Raw genomic sequence first — 23,270 nt, 5'->3', positions numbered from 1 at the left:
AATAAAGAAAAGAAATCATGTATATAGAATAATTTTTGCCACTATCAGAAAATTTTTGCATTATAAAAATCAGAGTTTTTTTGTAAATAACAAATATATGTAAAAAGAACAGAAGAATGCAAGAAAGAAGAGAAGAACAGAAGATGCCAGATGAAGAAGGGCAGAAGACAGCAAGATACCTTTCTCTCCTATCCTACAAAGCAAATTGCTACAAACGTCTTTCCATGGACTTTGAGGCATAGCAACTACTACAACCACCTCTCCAAAAATAAACCTTGAATCGTCAAACAAATACAAGCGAATGGCAAACGGAATATTAATTAGTACCAACCAACATTATCTAGAAATAGATTCAGCAAAATGAACAGTATTCTCCCTACCACGTCATCAAATTGCCATACCGAACCAGGTGTGAAGTGCCAAGATGTCACAGCACAACATTGGGTGACGATCATAGGTAGTCAACTACAATCATTGAACTGCCACACCATCCCAGGTGGACAGTAAAGGAGTAACAAGACATCACTGTTTATGCAGTAAACCACAGTCATCATCATCGGTTAAAAGTACCACTCCATGACGACAATGTCAACAAGTAAGACCCGGCATCGCATGTTAGAGTGCTTCTCTCATGATTTGTGACACCCTTACAAATGAGTCGGCGCCTTCCAGCATTTCAGTGGGGATCATCGAGCACAGATCTGATGCAGCAAAAAAAAAATCATAAAACGCAAATGTAGAGTTAAGAAAATGATATATTTGTAAAAGTACCTTTTTCCTTTCTTGTAAAAGTAATTATTTTTAATATGTATGTAAAGTCCACAATTTATAGATACCTTAAACCTTTTGAAAAGAAACTTAGTTAGTATAGTTATATAATCTCACAAACTCATGGAAAGTCTATTGACTTCTATTATATGTAAAATTAGAAAAGGATTTCTGCAGGATTTTTCTTCTTTAAGTAACATTTAAAAACACCTTTTTTTGGGTAATAATATTAATGATACCGAGGATAGAATTAGGAGGAAACGCTTCGTCATTCTTATAAAAAAAAAAAAAAAAAAGGCAATGACACACAAAGAAAAAGATAATGCCTGTATAAATAAAACGAAGTAACACAACAGAGCTTTTGCGAATATTTACGCAAGCTTAACTAAAGAAAAGATATAACCACACTAAAACATGATACACTGTACACTTACGAGTTTAGAAAAATTAATATTGTAAAAAAAATTTTTGGAAATTAAAAAGAAAAACAGACACGTACTGGCAACGACAAAGAATAACAAACTTTGTAAAGCCTATATTTGCCTAACAACAAAACATAAATTGTAGAATTAAAAAAATAGAAACAATAGCTATAAAGAAATCATTAGAAAAAATTGTTAAGAATGGCTGAGAAAAGTTTATTGGAAAATCTAAAAGAACAGTTTTTGCTTGACTTTGTCAATGTTTTCCTCGGCATTGACCAACCCCCTGATAAAAATTTTGTCAGAAGGAGGGAGGTATGGAAGGCGCCATTGTCTCCTGACTTTCATTGCTTACATATTCCGCCCTCACAATCATATTCCGCACATCAAGACGCTTCATTTGAATCCAAACTCGATAAGATAGAGTAAATGTTGTATGAATTCTAGTAAACGATATGCAATTGACAAGTAAGCGCACCGTGGATGAAATACACACATACATTCCAGACACGACGGTCACAGAAGCTTTTAGTTCGAGAGAGAAACCACACATTGGGATGCTGGTCCCTTCAGAGAACGACCAATCCTATGTCGGCCGGTGACCGCCCATGTAGCGGACAGCGTGGGCCCAAGTGAAAAGGGAGAACGACCCCGTATTCAGCTTAAAAGCAAATTCCGCTACATTGTGTGGGAGCGGCCAGCCTATGCATTCTTTACACATAGCATGCAGTTTCAGGGATTTTCACAGGGAAACAGCAAACGCCAATGCTACAGGTTTCCAGATTCGTCGCCTTAAACGAAACGTCATTCTCCTGTTTTAGAAGAACAATACTGATTGGCAGATGATATTTCTGACGCCTTGAGCTGAAGGAATAATGGAAGAGACCGAAAGATATACCCCTTCACGTCTGGCGTGGAGAGGCGCTGTTCCGTTGTCACTCTTGGAGTGAGGATCAAGTCTCTCCTCAGTACTTCACTGGGAGAGCACCTCTGTCAAGAGAGAATCGAAGTGCTACTCTATATCGAGTCCTTGTGATTAAGCGTTGTTCACTGTGTTCGCCGAGTTATAGTTAAACGCCTGCGAGCGAATTTTGAGTGGCATCGCAGTGGGCTGGTTATCTGACCGGTGTACCACGCCAATAGTTAGACTAGGGGCGAATAGGAGTCCTTGACTTCATCACGGCGTAGGGAGAGTTTGATTGGCGAAGGTCAATCCAGATAGAACGAGAGTTATCTTATTTGTCAGCAGCGAGCGGCGCAGACAGCAGTCATCGCAGCTTACGGTATTCTGCGCTACAGCTATTGCGAGCCCCATATTTCCTCCACAGCAGTACACTTCACTGCATTTCACACGCAGCAGCCTCGACCATACCTAGCAACATTCTAAAGGATAATTATTCAAGTTGAGTAGGCGCGCCTCTCAGCTATTCTACCTAGTCAACAACCATCTTAAACATTGTATAGAAATTTCATTACCGAATTCTATCCTTGAGAGGTAACTTCATATTTCGAAAAGAACCAGGAAATAACTTGTTCAATTTATAACTAAAAGTGCCGTTGTGATTTCTCAGAATTTTTGCAAAATAAATAATAACTTTCGTTAGTTTCATGTTTTTCTTATACTAACTAGCACTACTCCATTACCCAAGTATTCCACTAGTTACGTAAGAATTTTTCTGTAATTTCCTTACAGCGGACGATTCCAGAAGATATTTATTGCTGAAAGTTTTTCAGGCATTTCTCTTTAGAGCGTTAGGAGCGTCTGTCTGACTTCTGTAGTAGTGTGGGGGGTGGAAATTGCATCTTGCAGGAGTCACAGGGTAAAGGATACATCACAGATTAATCCGTTGCGCAGAATAACAGAATAACAGATCAATTCCACACCTCAGAAGATTTATGCTTTGCGGTTAAATGTTTTCACTGACGCACTACACTACTGTAGTTTATTTGAAATTATGTAGACGGTTTGTAATCTTACCTTTCAATGTCACCACCAGTCATCTCGGGTGTGTACTATAACGTTTCTCTCTTCGCCTCGTACATCCCTATAACTGAGAAAACAGCGCCCAGTGTTATCCTCGTTCTGTTAGAGACAGATATACCTCGCTCACATGCAGTCGCCATCTTTTTAATACGAAAACCGCAATGCAGCACTCGTTTCTAAGCACAGACGTTTTGTGGCATTCGTCCCACCCAAGGAGGTTAAAATCTAACACCCCTGACAGAGCAGATTCTGTCCTAACCTGTAACCTGATCTCCTTGATCCCGCCAAAACTGGGGGAGACTGAAGACACTGTGACGTAGCTGATGGCCGCCGTCATCGTGCGACCCCTGCAGACAGCGCCTGTCAGCTGATGTCGGTGTCTCTGTGAATGCAGCCTTACTGGTCTTCCGTTAGTGGCTGGCAGTGTCCGCTGCCTGCTGTAACCTGACACAGGCTGCAGAACGCTTTAGCGAAGTACTACAGTCGAGACACAGACGAGCTCACCAGACGTCGCCTGCACGTGGCTGACGCCGGCAGTCAACTGGTCGACACGCCGAGGTTTCAAACGTGGTCAAAGAAAGATGCACGCCTGGCCGAACATCTGCGACGTCAGCAGTGACGTGTTGCTGTCGGCAGACACAAAGGCACGAAGCGTGACGCGCGTATTACATTGTAAAAGAGCTTTGTCAAAGATTTCGTCAAGCTGCTTTGACCAAACTACTTCACTGGAACTATTACACCATCGCGAAATTTTTCATCATAGCTTTTCTGGAACGGAAGGCCAACAGTTAATCGCCTATACAACAGCATATGTTGGCGGCTAGCGCATTGCTTGAAAAATTTAGAGAAATGGAAACGATTGTCGGTGAAAGCGTGAACAACGAGACCGGAAGCTCGAAATGATCACTAGACGTAAAGTGCGAGGATATAATTAACAACTAAAATGATTTGAGAATTGTCGAACAAACATTTCAATTGGCCATCTTCAAAATGGGCCCTCATTCTTGCATACACGATACTCATTTAAGAAATGCGATTTCTTAATTTCACTCCTCGAAGTTTTTGGAAAGCCTGCATCTGCATCATTCATGTTTTGGTTGGCAGGAGAGCCAACACCGTGTTACTAGGAGGAGGCCGAAAGGCGCGCGATTTAGCTCACGCAGGCTGGCGTGAGGTCTGGAACAGGACAAGGAAATTAGAATTTAGAAAAACAGACGTAGCTGGTGGAATACTTAACTTTAATCCATTAATGGTGAACGTCGGTCTGACGGTACATGATTCACAAGATCAATAGTAACTGATAATGGCGCCTTGCTAGGTCGTAGCAAATGACGTAGCTGAAGGCTATGCTAAACTATCGTCTCGGCAAATGAGAGCGTATTTTGTCTGTGAACCATCGCTAGCAAGGTCGGTTGTACAACTGGGGCGAGTGCTAGAAGTCTCTCTAGACCTGCCGTGTGGCGGCGCTCGGTCTGCAATCACTGATAGTGGCGACACGCGGGTCCGACGTATACTAACGGACCGCGGCCGATTTAAAGGCTACCACCTAGCAAGTGTGGTGTCTGGCGGTGACACCACAATTCAAGATTTAAATAATGTAGCACTGCACTAGTTACGTATTTTAATGCTTAATATGACGCTTTTCGAGAATTTTTTTATCACTATCAAGACGAAATATTTGCATAGATATTGTGTTGTCTGTAGGTGTGTTGTCCCGCCCTTTCTTGCCCGGAAGTTGTGTTTTTATGATTTAGTGCAGTCGGACGGACTTCTTTTATCCGATTTTCCGAAACATCGCATGAAATACCTTTGTAAATATTTGTACTGGCTCACTGGAGTAAATTCTTGCAAAGTACAATGTAAAGGGTGAAAAAATATGTACCTCGTGCAGTGTTTCATTGTTTAATCATGAATGCTATTTTTGCTAAAGATTGTCCCTCATGATTAGGTTAAGGCTTTTAGCAACATGTAGAAATTATTTCACCTCGAATCCTGCAGGGTACCATTTTAAGTATTATTCGAGAAACAAGTGAACCAATATACGATGCCTGTTCGGAAAGTAAGGCCCGATCTGTCGCGAAATGGAAACCACTGAGAAAATGACAAATGTTTTATTTGCAATAGTAAGCTACATCTTACAACTACTTCTCTACATAGTCGCCGCTCCGACTTAAGACCTCTCTCGTAGCGTTAATAAACTTTTCCAATGCCGCTTGTGCTTTCTGCCAGTTCTCTACGCTGACACCTCGTTCTCTGTGCCAAATTGTTCTCCACGTAGCCGGCGATACATGTGAGCAGAGATTAAACTCAGGGGGACCTGGTTACGGGCTGTATTCTGGGTGATCAAACACGTCCCATCGAAAACGGTGCAAGAGCATCTTCATTGTGGATCTTATTTTTCGAATAGACCTGGCATAAATCAGCTAACGAGTAATCCATTTATCTCACTTATGTACATATCGAACACACTTGCCTTTTGACATCTCCTTCCACATGCTTCCTTTTTTATGCGTAAGCTTACAATCATCCACAGTGCAGCCACTTCGAATGCTGCTGATTGCTGCCGCTATTTATTTGTAAGATTTCAGCTGCTTATGACGGTTTTCGCAGTCAGCGTGCTTTGCTAAGATCACTTTGGTGCTAAACAAGCATCGAATATACTTTGTAATTTTATAGCTTAAATCCACTAAAGCAAGCGAAGCGACATGTAGTCAGTGCCCAACTTTGATCAAAGTTGGCCTCGCTCCAACTTTTATCAAAAATCTTTGCTGAAAGCTTCCCTACTATACTGTTAACGATTTAACGGAAGGGCTTTGGTAAGTATTTATAGTTAGCCACGAACACTACATTGCTGACGTCACACATATGTGCGCTCAGGCCTGTATTAATTGTTTCAACCTGGGCTACGGTAAATACAGGCCCAAGTGCACATATGTGTGACGTCGGTAATGTAGCGTTCGTGAGCAACGATAAATACCTACCAAATCTGACAGATATATGTGTGTCTGTGTCAAAGCCCTTAGATCAATTCTTTGACAGTGTAGTAGGAAAGCTTTTAGTAAGGAACTTAATTAACATTTAGAATGATGCTTCCGTCCTTTAGTGCATTTTATAAAATGACGATGTACATTTGGAGCGTGGCTACCACACCACACTGATCGGTGCAAAGAACGAAAAATACGAAATTCTCCACACCACAAAGCACGCTGACTACAAAAACCATAACTAGCGGTTGCAATCTTACAACGAAATAGCTGCAGCAACCAACTGCACTCGAATTTGTTGCACTGTGGCTGATGCTAAGCTTACACACAAAAAGAAAGGATGTGGAGGAGCTGGTAGTATAAAAGTCTAGTGTGTTCAAAGTATGCATAAGTGAAATAAATGCGTTTATTTGTACTCCAAATAACGTAACATAACCGTCATAAATTCAGAATTGGGTGATTTACATACTGGTTCACGTGTTCCTGGAATAAAACGTAGAATGGTATATTGTGGGATGCGAATATTATGTTGAAAAGTGGAATAGATTTCGCCTGTTTCAAAAAATCTTAAATTAGCCGTGAGACCATCTTTAGCAGAACTAGCATTCATGATTTAAAGAATGAAACACTGCACTAGTTACGTATGTCTATTACGATTTCCACAGCGCTTTGCGAGAATTTATTCTCATTATGAAGTACAAATATTTACACAGGTCTGTCCGATTGCAAAAAAAATGGTTCAAATGGCTCTGAGCACTATGGGACTTAACATCTTAGGTCATCAGTCCCCTAGAACTTAGAACTACTTAAACCTAACTAACCTAAGGATATCACACACATCCATGCCCGAGGCAAGATTCGAACCTGCGACCGTAGCAGTCCCGCGGTTCCGGACTGCAGCGCCTAGAACCGCACGGCCACCGCGGCCGGCTGTTCGCTCATTCTGAAATAATTTTCATTGTCCTCGCACTGTTGCTCACGAAGCAAATTCTGGCAAACACTTCGCGCTTCTCCACTCGCTATCTACGGTTTCACGCACAGTCGTTTCCATTTCTGTCTTTTCCAGCAATGCATTCACCACCAACATATGCTGTTTTTAAATGTCCCCAAACGAAAAACTTCACGATCGTGTGATAGGTCCAGTGAAGCAGATTGGTCTTTGACGATGCAAGCGGCTGTTGACACCACAGACGTGCGCTAGGCCTGTGTTTATGTGCGCAGGGCCGGCACTGCACTCACCGGCGGCAGCGGGCAGCCGCCCAGGCTGAGCAGCTGCTCCAGGGACTCGATGTACTCGATGGCGTTGCGCAGGATCTCCACCTTGGGCAGGCGCTGGCCCGCGTTGCCGCAAGTCCTCCTCTTCAGCAGCTCGAACGCCTCGTTCACCTGCGGCAGCATAAGGGGGGCCAGCTGTAGCGACACCAGTCGTAAGATTCGTGAACACAATGACAGACGCGATGGAGGCGTGACATTGGAAAAAGTGTTGGGTATTTACATACCTAGAACACTGCTTCCCAAGCTAGGGCTTGTTACACGCTGAGGGGTAAAATGAAATTTTTCTAAAGCTAAAAACAAAACTTGTATGGATAGAAATCCTACGTTTGTATGTGGTCTCAATTTCACTGACATACAGTGGTGTCGAAAATTAAAGCAACAAACGCAAATTTTGCAAGGTTGCGTTTATTTTGCCACAAAACAGTACAATCAGGTGGTAGTAAAGTGGTAACAATGGAAAGAACACAGAACGTAATCAACTGCAACACGCATAATGTATACAGGGTCCTCCATTGATAGTGACCGGGCCAAATATCTCACGAAATAAGCATCACACGGAATAACTACAAAGAACGAAACTCGTCTATCTTCAAGGGGGAAACCAGATGGCGCTATGGTTGGCCCGCTAGATGGCGCTGCCATGGGTCAAACGGATATCAACTGCGTTTTTTAAAATAGAAACTCCCATTTTTTATTACATATTCGTGTAGTACGTAAAGAAATATGAACGTTTTAGTTGGACCACTTTTTTTGCTTTGTGATAGATGTAGCTGTAATAGTCACCGTATAAGTACGTGGTATCACGTAACATTCCGCCAGTGCGGACTGTATTTACTTCGTGATACATTACCCATGTTAAAATGGACCGTTCACCAATTGGGGAAAAGGTCGATATCGTATTGATATATGGCTATTGTGAACAAAATGCCCAACGGGCGTGTGCTACGTATGCTGCTCGGTATCCTGGACGACATCATCCAAGTGTCCGGACCGTTCGCCGGATAGTTACGTTTATTTAAGGAAACAGCAAGTGTTGAGCCACGTGTGAACGTCAACCACGACCTGCAACAAATGATGATGCCCAAGTAGGTGTTTCAGCTGCTGTCGCGGCTTATCAGCACATCAGTTGCAGACAAATTGCGCGAGAATCGGCAATCTCAAAAACAGCGGTGTTGAGAATGCTACATCAACATCGAGTGCACCCGTATCATATTTCTATGCACCAGAAATTTCACGGCGACGACTTTGAACGTCGTGTACAGTTCTGCCACTGGGCACAAGAGAAATTACGGGACGATGACAGATTTTTTGCACGCGTTCTATTTAGCGACGAAGCGTCACTCACCAACAGCGGTAACGTAAACCGCCATAATATGCACTATTGGGCAACAGAAAATCCACCATGGCTGCGACAAGTGGAACATCAGCGACCTTGGCGGCTTAATGTATGGTACGGCATTATGGGAGGAAGGATAATTGTCCCCCATTTTATCGATGGCGATCTAAATGGTGCAATGTATGCTGATTTCCTGCGTAATGTTCTACCGATGTTACTACAAGATGTTTCACTGCATGACAGAATGGCGATGTACTTCCAACTTGATGCATGCCCGGCACATGGATCGCGTGCGGTTGAAGTGGTATTCAATAACATGTTTCATGACAGGTGGATTGGTCGTCGAAGCACCATACCATGGCCCGCATGTTCACCGGATCTGACGTCCCCGGATTTCTTTCTGTGGGGAAAGTTGAAGGATATTTGCTATCATGATCCACCGACAACGCCTGAATACATGAGTCAGCGCATTGTCAATGCATGTGCGTACATTACGGGAGGCGAACTACTCGCTGTTGAGAGGAATGTCGTTACACGTATTGCCAAATGCATTGAGGTTGACGGACGTCATTTTGAGCATTTATTGCATTAATGTGGTATTTACAGGTAATCACGCTGTAACAGCATGCGTTGTCAGAAATGATAAGTTCACAAAGGTACATGTATCACATTGGAACAACCGAAATAAAATGTTCAAACGTACCTACGTTCTGTATTTTAATTTAAAAAACCTACCTGTTACCAGCTGTTCGTCTAAAATTGTGAGCCATATGTTTGTACTACTACAGTGCCATCCATCACAAAGCCAAAAAAGGGGTCCAACTGAAACATTCATATTTATTTACGTGCTATACGAATATGTAATAAAAATGAGGGTTCCTATTTAAAAAACGCAGTTGATATCCGTTTGACCTATGGCAGCGCCATCTAGCGGGCCAGCCATAGCGCCATCTGGTTTCCCCCGCAAGCCACACAAATTTCGTTCTTTGTAGTTTTTTCGTTTGACGGTTATTTCGTGAGATATTAGGCCCGGTCACGATCATTGGACGATCCTGTATATTCTTCGTTTTTTCCAACTAAGCATATTTGCGCACACATTCCGACAACTGGTTAATGTGCTCAGTATGGGGTGTGGCCACCTCTGGCAGCAATATGGGCCTGACGACGACGGGACATGCTGTGTGTGACGTCATCAATCTCGTGTTGAACAAATAACGTACATTCTCCGAGCCGAGCTACTCTCAGGTCTTGGAAAATGGTTAATGGAGGTTGACTCGATGCAACCCCTCTCGCTAGTGCATCCCAGATATGCTCTATGGGATTCAAATCGGGAGAGCGAGCTGGGCACGCCATGCGTGCAATATCCTCCGTTCCCAAGAAAGGCTGAACCATCCGAGCTCTATGAGGCCGAGCATTATCGTTCTTCAATACGAAATCTGGGACCACAGCGCCTCGCAACAACCGCACGTAACGTCCGAAGATACCTGACAGCAGTTAAGCCTTCCCATTTCACCCACAGAATTTCGTGAACAGGTGTTCGAGTGGTCAACAAAATCCCTGTCCATACCATTAGGAATCCTCCCCGATGCTGGTCTCCTCCCACAATGTTTGGGTCCTGAAATCGTGCTCCGCGTTCCCTCCAGATGCGAATCTGCTGAGAGTCGCTTTCCAGACCGAATCGGGAAAGATCGTTGGCCCGCTGTTTGACTGTCCAGGTGGCATGTTGACCACTCCACTCTGGACATTCCTTTCCCTGAAGACGTACACACACAGTGGATTTCTGGCAATACAGCCTTCAGTACACATGTTTGCCTCGCTACAACACGTCCAGTGAATGCTGCGAGATCAGATGCCAGTTGCAGTGCAATACTAAGGCGGTACCGTTGTGCCCTCACAGCCAAATAACGGACCTTTCCTTCTGGTGTCACATGTGGCCGGTCCTACCCTGGTCACCGGGATACCGTTTCGGTATCTATAATCTGTCGCCACAAGCAAAGCAACAGAACGATACACATTAAGCCACCGGACCACACCAGTTCTTTCCATTCTTCTTATTGTTCTCCACTGCAGAGAGTCTGGTAGGCGTCTTCTCTATGCCATACTGCACTGTCTCTGTGTGTGTGTGGATGTCGGACTGTAGGGCAAACACTGCCTCGTTTCACAGGCACCCTGAAGTCATCGCTGGCGTGGATGACGTTGGTCAGAATGCTATCTACCGTACATAACACGATCGCACGGACGTCTCTTGACCGTTTATATGATTATATCGTGAATTAGGACGGGAAAATGGCGATATGTGGGTAGTGCGTGGACTGTGTGAGGAAGTTGTTCATAGATTCGTTCCACAAGCTGTTAAGGTTAATGTTGTGATCAGACGAAACTACTTTCGTCCGGCCATAGCCGTCAGTTCTTTGACTGCTGTCGGAGAAGCCTCATCAGACTAGGGCACAGTATTAGTTCAATTTATTACTTTATTACATACATGAATAAAAGATATGCTCTGACACACTATCATGCATCATCGCTTGATAATTTGCAACTGTAATTGTCTATGAAAGCATCACTTGATGCAGTAGATAACACAGAGTTCTCTTGAGGTACAATGTTCGACATTTGCAACAGTACAAATTCATCTGAAACTTCCACTGTCGCTTTCCTAGACGACGTTGTAGCTGAGGTCTCGAACACGTGTAGATAAAAATCCTACTTCAAGATCGCAAATTTTCCTTGCAGATTACCGGTTTCGACTCATTACCAAGGCATCTTCAGATCTAGAAATACAGAAAATTGCGTATAAAAAAGAGAAAAATAAAAACTAGATTCAATACTTGAATTTTCATTATGCAATACATACCACTCTAAGATGTTGTTCAGTTTGTGACTCATTACGTATCATCGTAATTTTCAGAACGAAGCCGCCCTAGAAAGTATAATCCTAGAGTCATGACCGAAAAGTATTAAAACGTGACAGAATAAAAGATGCAAGAATATATGACGAGTAATACGATGTACCTTACCTAAAGCGAAAATCTGAGTTGGTTATGTATATTGGCAACGTTAATCACTAATTAAATGTTGTTTCATTGCCCATTATGGCACGCATATGTACAAACGATCAACAGCAATAGTAGCTGCATCGCTCATGGATGGATGTAAACAAGATATCATTTCTACATTTCTAATGTTCGTATTAGGAACACGGAAGTGCCTGTGTGACAGCTGTCAGCCAGCTGGCTGAGGCGTAGCGTCACGGCTACTACAAGGAAACTGCCCGCCAGGTAGCTCTACTATCCAACTAATTTGATACAGACGTTGACTCTGATAAGATAAACGACGTCAATATAATGATTTTTTTTATACATTTACATTAAATGAACGTGAGAAATTGTATCATGTCAGTACATTTGTTGAAAATAAAAATTAGGCACTGATTTATTATATTTTGACATATGCTGTAGATATCTGCAATTCATGATATGTTGTAGAAGAAATAGCCAAGTTCGGTCACTCTGATAAAATTCTTGTCTTTCGATATTATATTATTTTATAACACTTACCTAATGGCTCAGCTATATTACTCGTGGTTGGTTGTGATAGCTATTGATCGAGCTGACTGCATCTGGCACGTAGACCTCGGGTTGCGATATTATTTCGTCCTAATATTCAATATTCGTTAATAATATTGTCACATAGAAGAAGGTGTAATTAGATGAATGACAAACAGTAACTTCACTTAACGAAGGTTTATTCAGCACTTGCACATACAAGAGCGCACAGCGAACTGCCTCCGGGCAGAACAAATACGGTATATATACAGCTACAGAACATTCCAGTACAATGATTCTTGACATTTGTGGATACTTCTAGAATGTACTAGAACCGAATATAGAAATTGAAATGGTACAGTCTAGGTAAATTTTGAACTCACGACCCTCCAAATAAACAGTGTAGTATCATAACCACTACATCATCGTCCTACTCAGGTTCTTCCGCCACAATATGGTTATATCTTCGTATTTAAAATAATGATCTGTGTCGAGTCGTAATTCTCCGACATTGAGCGCTTCCTGTTTTTTTATTATTTTTATTATTTAACGAAAAGGCAATACTCAGTGTTTATTTTCTACAAATGTACTGATGAGATATAATCTCTCACATTCATTTAACGTAAATTTATAAAAAATCATTATATTAACGTCTTTTGTCTTATTAGAGTTCTTTGGATATGAGGATTAAGCATCTCTGTTTTATTTTAATGCGTCACACTTGCCAATTCCTCTTACACGGTGTTTGGACGCATGAAGTTTGAATGTGGTGGGATATAGAAAGATGACTAGCCAAAGATAGTTAATGCGCGAAAGCTAAGAAAAGAAATGGCCTGTAGGCTCCGGAAAAGATCGACAGAGTGGAGAGTGGGGAGTGACGGGCGGCCGCAGCCAGCAGGAGAGGCTGCCCTGCCCTGCGGCGCTCTTCCAACAGGCAGGCGACGTCTCTGCAGGTCCGCCACGCTGGGGCGCTGTTACATGGTCTGGTCTGAGGGGCGGGCGCTGCTGTGGAGCTCTTGCTGATATGTCGGTAAGAGGTATAACACTGAGGTAGGTCGTTCTTAACGCGTTCTTTAGAGTCAGTCTAGTCACGGAAGAGTTAGAAAACGGTTTGTCACAATTTTGGTGGTTTAAGGCAACTCGTAAACAGTGCTCGCCACTGTTGAGTGCGAGCGTTGGCCACCAGTTACGCACTCTGTTTGGGGAATAATTCTGTGCAGAACCTGTTCATACGGGAGAACGTGTCATGCTGTCAATTAATAAAATTTTGTGAGATAAAGTTAAATATTATACAAGTTTCTTTGTAACGTGGCCATGAACACATTTTTGCCCCAGTTCTATAAGAGCAGATTAACAACAAGAAATTCAAAGTTTTTCGGGTGCTTAATAATTTTAAAGGCTTGTTAAAGAAAATAGAGGCCGGGCCATACTATTTTTATTCAGTTATTTTGTAAATTTTGGGCAGTTTCTTTGTTTTTGCTCTGAAACTACAGCGCTCGCCACGTGGATGCTTGTAACTTGTTCTGAGCCCTCTTGAGTTATCAGAGTGCGCTAAACCGTATTAATGTTTCCCACAAGTGATCCTATGAAATTTGGTACCCCCATTTTGCGATAATTGTCGTTCGATTTTAACTTTTTCCTTTGTAAGTACGGTTTGGCCATGTACATAGGAGTAGTTCACGTAGTACATAAATCGAGAGTGATACAGGTGTTCAATTTCCTGCATTACGATATAATGATTTTGATGGCCATCAGCCATATCGTCCGTAATAATTGGGTGAGTCAATGCTGAACGCTGCTACGTAGAACGACACTGAATGTAACACAAGTTTCTACTTCACACTGTGACTGAAGTTTATTATGTCCTAAATAAGGTAAAATTCGCACTTTGTGTTGAAACGTATTGCAAAGAATAACTTGAAATATGAAAAGAAAGGTTTGCAGGAACAGCTAGCATTATCAGTTGCACTATTAAATTGGTTAGGCCGTGCGGTTCTGGGCGCTACAGTCTGGAGCCGGGCGACCGCTACGGTCGCAGGTTCGAATCCTGCCGCGGGCATGGATGTGTGTGATGTCCTTAGGTTAGCTAGGTTTAATTAGTTCTAGGCGACTGATGACCTCAGAAGTTAAGTCGCATAGGCTCAGAGCCAATTGAACCGTTTTGAACTATTAAATTGGTTAGATTCCAGGGCCCATGTAGAACCAGCAAATACAATTAAAATCGATCTGTTACAGTACGCCTAAATACAGTGCACACATTTTAAATCGGGTGATCTTAAGTAGGGGAACAGGCATTGTTTGAAGCAAGTACCACTTGGGATGCCAGTGGTGTAGAGCAAGCACGTTTTGCGAGAAGCGTCTACCCTCAATGTGAACCGTTAGTTTCCTTTTCTGAGAAGGACCCTCTGAGATTTGTTTACTTCATAATTCTATCAAAAAAGAATGTCAGATATATGCTGGACTAATATCTCATTGTCGCATTACTTTGTGGTTTAATAAAGCACCTATAAAAACTAAATATCCTTTGTCTTACGTCGTTATAGATACAAAAGACTTGAAGGAAAATTATTTTCCATTTTGAACTGCGGTTAGGCGCTAATGTTGATGGATGTCTGGGGAGGAGGTGGGGAGGGAGAGAGAAGGATTGCTAATTTTTGTTGCATTTAATGGCCTCAAAGTTGGGAAGCAGCGACCTAGAGGGTAGGGTACGCAGGAACATATGACGTTTCTTGGTCGGCACTTCAGTGTAGTGGCTCACTTTAGGATCACGTGAAGGAACGCGCACCAGAGTCAGCTGTAAGCATCTTCCACAATTTTCTACAATTTTTGTTGTTGTTAAGAAATAACGTTGCGTTCTTGCGGCATTTATAAATATTTCGTGTCCTACACATTCAAGTGCTAATATAGTAAAGTTATTGATTGTGATTCATTCGTAGCAATTTTGAATTGTCCACCTTCCAGATAGCATGCGAAAAAACCAGTTTCACTGAATTTCGCGAGAAATTTCACCAACGTACTGTGTATCACTGGGTGGCGCTGGGTGAAATCCTCTGCGACAGCACAGACGTTCCTTTGCCTTCACATCAGGAGGATAGCAATGCGTTCGGCTTGTGTTAACGCCATCAACTATCACGTCATCTCTAAGAAAGAAACATCAGCCCCAACTCGAGAACAAATAAAGCTATGGTCAAATGAAAGGCACCGTTGTTGTTCCCACGTAATTATCTATCTGTTTGGTATGTTACTTGACCCTTTACTATTTCAAAATTACGTGTTGGATCCATCAAGTCAGTCTCCAGAATGGCCGCCATGATCACAACACAGCTTTCCGGAAATCTAAGGATATTGAGTATATATGTTTCCCTTCATCTATTGTCCGCAGGATGTCATGTGAGAAAAAGGCAAGCTGAGTTTCCCACTGGTGTTGGGAGAAACAGTGCGAAACTCAATTTGCCCTTTTCTCATGCGACATCCTATCGACAATGGACGAAGGGCAACAGGTAGATTTCATATTCCCAGGTTTCTGAAAAGCGTTTGACAGGATGCTCCATTGCAGACTGTTCCTAAAGGTACGGGCATACGCAATAGGTTCCCAGATATGCGAATGCCTGTAATACTACTTGAGTAATGAGATCCAGTACGTTGTCCTCGAAGAGTGTTCACTATAGACAAGGATATCATCAGGAGAGCCCCAGTAAAGTGTGACAGGACCGCTCTCATTAGAACACCTCAGGCAAACGCCGGAATGTTTCCTTTGAAAGGGCACGGCTGACTTCCTTCCCCAATCCGATGCATCTGTGACCTCGTTGTTTGGTTTCTCCCCCAGATCAAGCAACCAGTCAGCCAACTACTCTTATTCTGTACCTACATAAACGACCTGGCAGACAGGGTGAGCAGCAATTCGCAGCTGTTTGCTAGTGACACTGTGGTGTCCGGAAGGTGTCGTCGTTGAGTGACTATAGGAAGATACGAGATGACTTAGACAAAATTTCTAGTTACTGTGATGAACGTCAGCTTGCTCTAAATGTAGAAAAATGTAATTTAATATAGATGAATAGGAAAAACTTTCCAGTAATGTTTTAATACGGCATTAGTATTGTGCTGCTTGATACAGTTACATCGATTAAATGTAGAGGTATAACTTTCCAAAGCGATATCAGATGGAATGAGCACATGAGGCTCATAGTAGGGAAGGCGAACACTCGGCTCCATTTTATGGGGAGAATTCTGGAAAAGTGTAGTTCGTCTGCAAGGGAGACTGCGTATGGAACACTAGTGCGACACAGTCTTCAGTATTGCTGAGCTGTTTGGGAGCTCCGCCGGGTTGGGTTGAAGGCAGACATCGAAGCAATTCAGAGCCGAGGTGCTTGGTTTGTTAGCGGAAGGTTGGATCAACACACGAGTACTACAGGGAGCTTTCATGAGCTCAAACGGGAATCCCTGGAGGGGAGATGACTTCCTTTTAGAAGAACACTGGTGACCAAATTTAGGGAACCGGTATCTGAAGCTGACTGCAGAACATTTCCCGCCAACACACGTTTCGAGTAAAAACTATGATAATTAGCTGAGGAAATTAGAGCCAGTAAGGAGGCATATAACAGTCGTTTTTCTATCGCTCTGTTTGCGAGTGGAACGGAAAGGATGTAACTAGTACCGGTACAAGATACCCTCAGTCATGCGCCATACGGCAGTTTGGAGTCTGTGCATGTAGCCTCACATGTTTTCCCCTTTCTCCCATCTCATGATACGTCATATAAAAATTTCCGTTTATCCACCTGCCTTCGCTCTAGAAGTGAGGTTCGGTACGTAAGGACCACCTCATGTACTTAATTAATGTAAGGTACGACACGCCTGTGACAGGTAACACGAAATCAAATAGTCGTTCCTAAGAGTCCAATTATTTTGTAAAAGTTCGTTCAGTTGTCCTTAAGGACACCATCGTGGCTGTGGATAAAGCCCATGAAATGTATCTGCTGTTTCACAGCAGTATAGACTGCAGCTCAGCTTTACAAAGACATCCTTTCCATACAGAAAGTTCCTTAGACGCTTTCATGGTGAAATACGCATACCAAGAAATTCATGTCTACATTATCAAAACAAAAAAATACGATGTAACTGAATTAGAGAAGTTGTAAAGTGCAGACTGACAATGGCAAGAGAAGAATTTCTGAAAAAAAAGAGACGTTTGTTGACGTCGAATATAAATCTAAGTCTTAGGAAGCCTTTCCTGAGCGAATCTGTGTAAAGCAGCGATACCCAAAGTGTGTTATGCGGAGTCCTGGGATCTGCAAGGGCTTTTCAAGAGCTCCGACAAAATCATATCACCCTAAAGAACAAAGTACCTATATCAAGTCTTGTCACACACTGAGGAAAATAACACTTATAAATATCATAGAAATTCTGGGTTTATAAGTAACATTTTCGCTCAGTGCATAATAGTCGAAAATGAGGTGACAAGCAGCATAATAAATCTACAATAATGTTTTGGTCAAAAACAACAAACAAAAGAATTTAGCTTGTAGAAGTAAGTATGTGTCGACTCGATTTTCGTCACACGCACGCCGCACTCAGCGATCGTGTGCTGATGAACACCCCCCCCCCCCCCCCCTTCCTCTCACTCTCTGTCTCTCTCTCTCACTGCACGCTGTCTCACCTTCACACGCCACGAACATTCGACTACGCTCTCTCCATCTCTACCTCATCCACAAACAATTCGAACCGCCTCGAAGCATTCTGTCACTTCGTCGTCTACGCTTCACCGCCCTAGGCTGTATGAATTATAAACCCGTGCCGCGCCGCGCAGCGACACACTACAGTTCCCACTCTGTCATTCCAACGCGCGGTCCAATTCGGCACGACGAGTCTGCACACAGCTCTCAGACCGCACTACATTCGATTCATATGAAGACATGTCCGAAATACCATCTTCATATAGTTAAGGCTAACTGCCATTGACCTCCTTCCGCTGTGCTGGCTGCACACGCATTGCCCGAACTCTTATGGGACTCGGTAAGGTTGTCTGCCGCGAGTAATGAGTGTAATGGGCAGGGGCACTACGAATGTAGTGAGGGGATATTAAGTTGGGAATGCCGGTCTCACGGGGAGCGTGCAAGGGATAAATCCCTGCAGTCGCACTATCTTCTGTGCCCTCGGTGTCTCAGATGGATAGAGCGTCTGCGATGGAAGCAGGAGATCCCGGGTTCGAGTCCCGGTCAGAGCACACATTTTCAACAGTCCCCGTTGATGTATATCAACGCCTGTCGACAGCTTAGGGTCTTGATTTAATTATCATTTCACATTCGATTCATGTATGTTGCTGAGTACAACTGTAAAATTCAGTATGTTGTGGCGATATTACTCTATGTTCGTCATATTGTAAAAATAAATTGTCGATTTTAAAAGATGCAATGGAGTGTTGACTTACGGGTGTTGCAATGAAATGTCGCATCGAATGCTCATAGGCTCATAGGTTTCGCCCAGAAGATGTGGCACCAACATTTAAGATTTCCGGTAAGACTACGAGATTCAAGAAGGGGACGTAACAACTTCAAGCTGTAGGTTTTCACGCACTAAGACATCTAACGACTCACTAAAGGTGAAAAAAAAGAAAGAATGTCAATCGTGGATCTGCTGGTTCTAATGGCTCACCTCTCCGCGTGGAATGTAGCCAACATTTAGAAACACCTCGATTGCAAAGACAGGAATGAAGAATTTTTTACACGTAAGAAAGAACAATTATTAAGAAGTCAAAAATCTATGAAGTATGTCACCAAGACTGTGACTGAAAGAACCACGAAGGCATTATATCTCTCAAGTCACGTTACTGTTAAACAATCTCTACCTGTGCGCAGTGAGGCACACTCTGAGCTGAAGTGTAGCAGATGATGGACATAATCAGTAGTGCTGTGTTGGTTTGTGATGTTATTTGTTAGATGAAGAAAGATTTATTATAAGGACAAGAAGGATGAATAAGATGTATATGTTGCAAAGTGAAGAGAATATATATTGTGAACAATGTTATTAATTTTGAAGAGAAGTAGTTCGAGGTAAGACTGCAGCAGTGCACAGCTAGGAATGATTACTGTCAACTAGGTAGCTTGCTCAGAGCTGAGAGAAAAACCTCCCGCTTTCCCGAGTCACGGATTTGCATATTAAGTGATTAAGCTGTTTGGCTTTTGTACAAATTCTCTGTTAACGTTGTATCCTTTTTGAATCATTGTTCACTTTGTTAAGTATAGTACTGTTCAGACCAATGTTATCTGTGGAGATCACGCTCTTACTCTGTCTTATTTGAATACATACTTCGATCTAAATTCGTTGTCTTGGAATATAATTTCACAAGAATAATTACTCTCCCCATCCCACTGATTATCAATACTCATTAGCACATACGCTCGAAACGTGCAGCGCGCCACGGACGCAGTATTATGTTATGGGAGACATTCTCCTGCGCTTGCATGAGATCTTTGGTAGTAGAGGAAGACACGGTGACAGCTAGGAACCACCTGCATCCTATCATGCTTGATGTCTTCCCCGACGGCATGTCATCTTTCAGCAGTATAATTGTCCGTGTCTCGGAACCAGAATCGTACTATAGTGATTTGAGGAGTGAAATAGTGAACTCACGTTGATGTCTTGGCGACCAGATTCGCCTGACGTAAATCCCATCTGGTCGCTATCGGGCGTTATCAACGCGTCAGCAATTCAGCGGCACGTTATTTACGCGAATTGTATGATCTGTGGCTAGACATCTAACGCCACATACCTTCACAAACTTACCAACAAACTATCACGTCTCTGATACGCAGAATCGGTGATGTATTTCGTTCCAAAGACGCACAAACAAGCTGTTCAGCAGGCGGACGTATGTTCTGACTCATCAGTGTACGTCTTTTATCTGCAGTACACCAGAGAAAAATCATCCGCTGCACTACAGACGAGATGATGAAAGACTATAGCGCTTGCAGCCTCCTTTCTGTTATAAAACGTTCCATCTTACATCATGATTGGCAGTGTGCAGGCCATTGTCATGTAAAATGGCCATCCACGAACGTGCGTAGCATGTGGTCAGGAAGGCCATGTCTGGTGCGAATGTTTAGGCCGACGTTTGATACAGACACCGCCGGGTGAAATGACCACCGCATCGACGCTCAGCCGCGCGGTATTAGCCGTGCGGTCTAAGGCGCTGCAGTCATGGACTGTGCGGCTGGTCCCGGCGGAGGTTCGAGACCTCCCTCGGGCATGGGTCTGTGTGTTTGTCCTTAGGATAATTTAGGTTAAGTAGTATGTAAGCTTAGGGACTGATGACCTTAGCAGTTAAGTCCCATAAAATTTCACACACACACACACACACACACACACACACACACACACACACACACACACATCGACGCTCACGTCTCCAACCGTCACCTACGAAGTGGTAGCACAGGACTCCGCCACGATATTCCAGGAAATGCCTGATGCCTCATCAACACCACCCACCGCAGCACAACCCGACGACGAAACCAGGATGGCATCACCCCCAGTGCTTTTCCAGGACCTTCCAATCTCAGGACCGTGACGGAAAACCCTGTTCTAAACATGGACGTCGAACTTGATATCGTGCCGACTTCTGCCTTTATCCAGACAGGTATGGCATCTGACGTTGGGCGACCAATTCTGATTTGGACCAACACATAAGGAAACAGCAGTCACCTCAGAAGCGCAAGAAACGCCTCCAAAAAGGCCCTCTTTCAGATGGGGTCGCGAGGTGACGATGTCTGACACTGACCTTCCATATTGTAGCCACACCTGGCACTCCTCCTGTGACGGATCCTCTCTCAATCCCCAGCTTTTGTTCCAGCACCCACTTCACCCACTCAGAGTACATGACCATCACATGTCTTCGACATCAGCATCCTGCGCTGATGATGTTGAAGACGGCGCGGATAAGAGTGTCACTGCGTCTGTGTTGGTGCACCCCACAGAGGCGCCTAAGCTAGCACCCTGCCAGTAATCAAGACCACTGTGGCACACCTGGCAGGTCTACGCCCACCAGATGCTTCCAATATGCATTCAGCAATTTCGTGTCGCCACAATGAATCTTGCCACCATCCGAGCCCCTCACAAATTGGCCATGTTCCAAGACACCATCTAGTCTGCAGGTTGATATTGTACCGCCCTTATTTCTCAAACCTTCGACATTGGCGGTGGCATCGTCATCCTCCTACATGACGAGCTCCCTGCAGAGGATGTCGTATAGTCAAACCGCTCTTCACAGTCCCAAATGACGATTTGGTCCTTGGGGGGGAGGGAGGGGGAGAGGATGACTTCGACACGAGGGCCTACGGAGCAACTCCCACGGTATTCACCTTGTGCACCTCTCTGGGCGGTCATCGTCTGCCTGCAGCTCATTGACTCTTGGACAAAGCTCTAAGGAACCCAATTGGGTTGCACATTTTACACTGCTTACTCGTCAAGCCACATAGAATGCATCTGTCTCACTCGCCCCCTTGCTTATGGTATCCGCCATGTAGAAGTCTGACTCATGGCTTTTTCAGACCATTAAGTGTACATCTACGCGGTCACTCTCACCAGAAAGCTTGTGTGGCATAGTTGTGGTGTATGGAAATTCATTGTCGCCCACCTGACTTCCCAATACTGTCGCCATATGGCACCTTATCTTGGTGGCTCTGTCCTGTGCAAAGCCATCCCTCTATAAAACATCGACGAGTTACTGTACGAAAGTCAAGGCTTGGCGAACTAATATCTTGCACTTTTATTACTCCATTCTGTGACTGTGCGACAATGCCTTTCTCGCCAGCCCACAAGACGGCAGTACACCCAACAAAGGCGCAGATCTCGCTGATCATGCGCCATCACCTGGAAGGGACTGTAGTCTGATTTTTGGCCTCTTCTCGTCAACCTCAAGAACGATCTACACCTCCTCCAGGAATGACAACAATGACGATGGAGTCTGATCTATGTCCTCACTGTTGCAATAGGCCAGCTGCATGAGACCCAACAAACCATCAGCCGTGTTCTCAACAATAATTTCACCACATTGTGTGCCTCTGAACGGCATTCCACAGAACTGATCACAGGGATCGCACGACTTACTATGAGTGCCCTCCCGGTGGTGTGAGTGCTGCGGAATAGTAAAGAGTTGGAAACGTGGAATATTCTCAAAGTTTCATTGCCTATGCTGAGAGCCAGAGGCAGTAGGTTAGCCAAGAGGTAAGAGGATTGCACATGTATCAGAATGTGTCGTCACGCAGGGGCAGTGGCCTGGTTACACACAACAGGCGAGAGAGAATTGCTTAGCATGCGGATTTGTGTTAGGCGGAGACTTTCGTAGAGTGTAAGACAGAGGTATAGCGTCAGCTGTACTGCATTTCATAACTTCGTGTAAGTCTGCCGTAACAACACGTAACTCTGTCACAAGAACACCTAAGGGGCGAGTACACCAGATAAACCAGCAGTATAAGTGGAACGAATGCGTTCATTACAAACGAGCATGACGTCAGAATGTCGCTCGTGCTTCCCTTAAATACACCAGCTTTGACAGCAACAAGGCAGGCGCAGTTAGACTTGCAGTTAGATGTGTACTGGGACGCTGCGTAGCGCTCAGCTCAGTGATCGACATGTAATCTTTATTAAGGAGATGTTGCAGTAAGGGCGCCCCATCCAGCAGCAGACGTGAGGGGACAGTACCAGCTCTGGTCCTCTCTGCTGCCGCTGTCAATCATTCACCAGGATTAGCAGACATCGCGGCAGACTCGCTCGCCGCCAATGCTGACCGCATCAGTGAGCCGTCGTCGAGATCGTGCGGGGCCTAGGCCTTGTGCATCCACCGTCACAACCTGGTGAGCAGACGACGCTGGGGGACTGCAGCCCGTTCTGCCCATCCACCGCGGGAGAGCCACCAGGAGAAGCAGGGAAGAAGATGGGGTGGGACAGAGTACACTCCGCAAT

The sequence above is a fragment of the Schistocerca americana genome, chromosome 8 (assembly GCF_021461395.2).
Source record: "Schistocerca americana isolate TAMUIC-IGC-003095 chromosome 8, iqSchAmer2.1, whole genome shotgun sequence".
Taxonomy (NCBI): domain Eukaryota; kingdom Metazoa; phylum Arthropoda; class Insecta; order Orthoptera; family Acrididae; genus Schistocerca; species Schistocerca americana.
The sequence above is the reverse complement of the archived record's forward strand: the minus strand, read 5'-3'. Positions refer to the sequence as shown.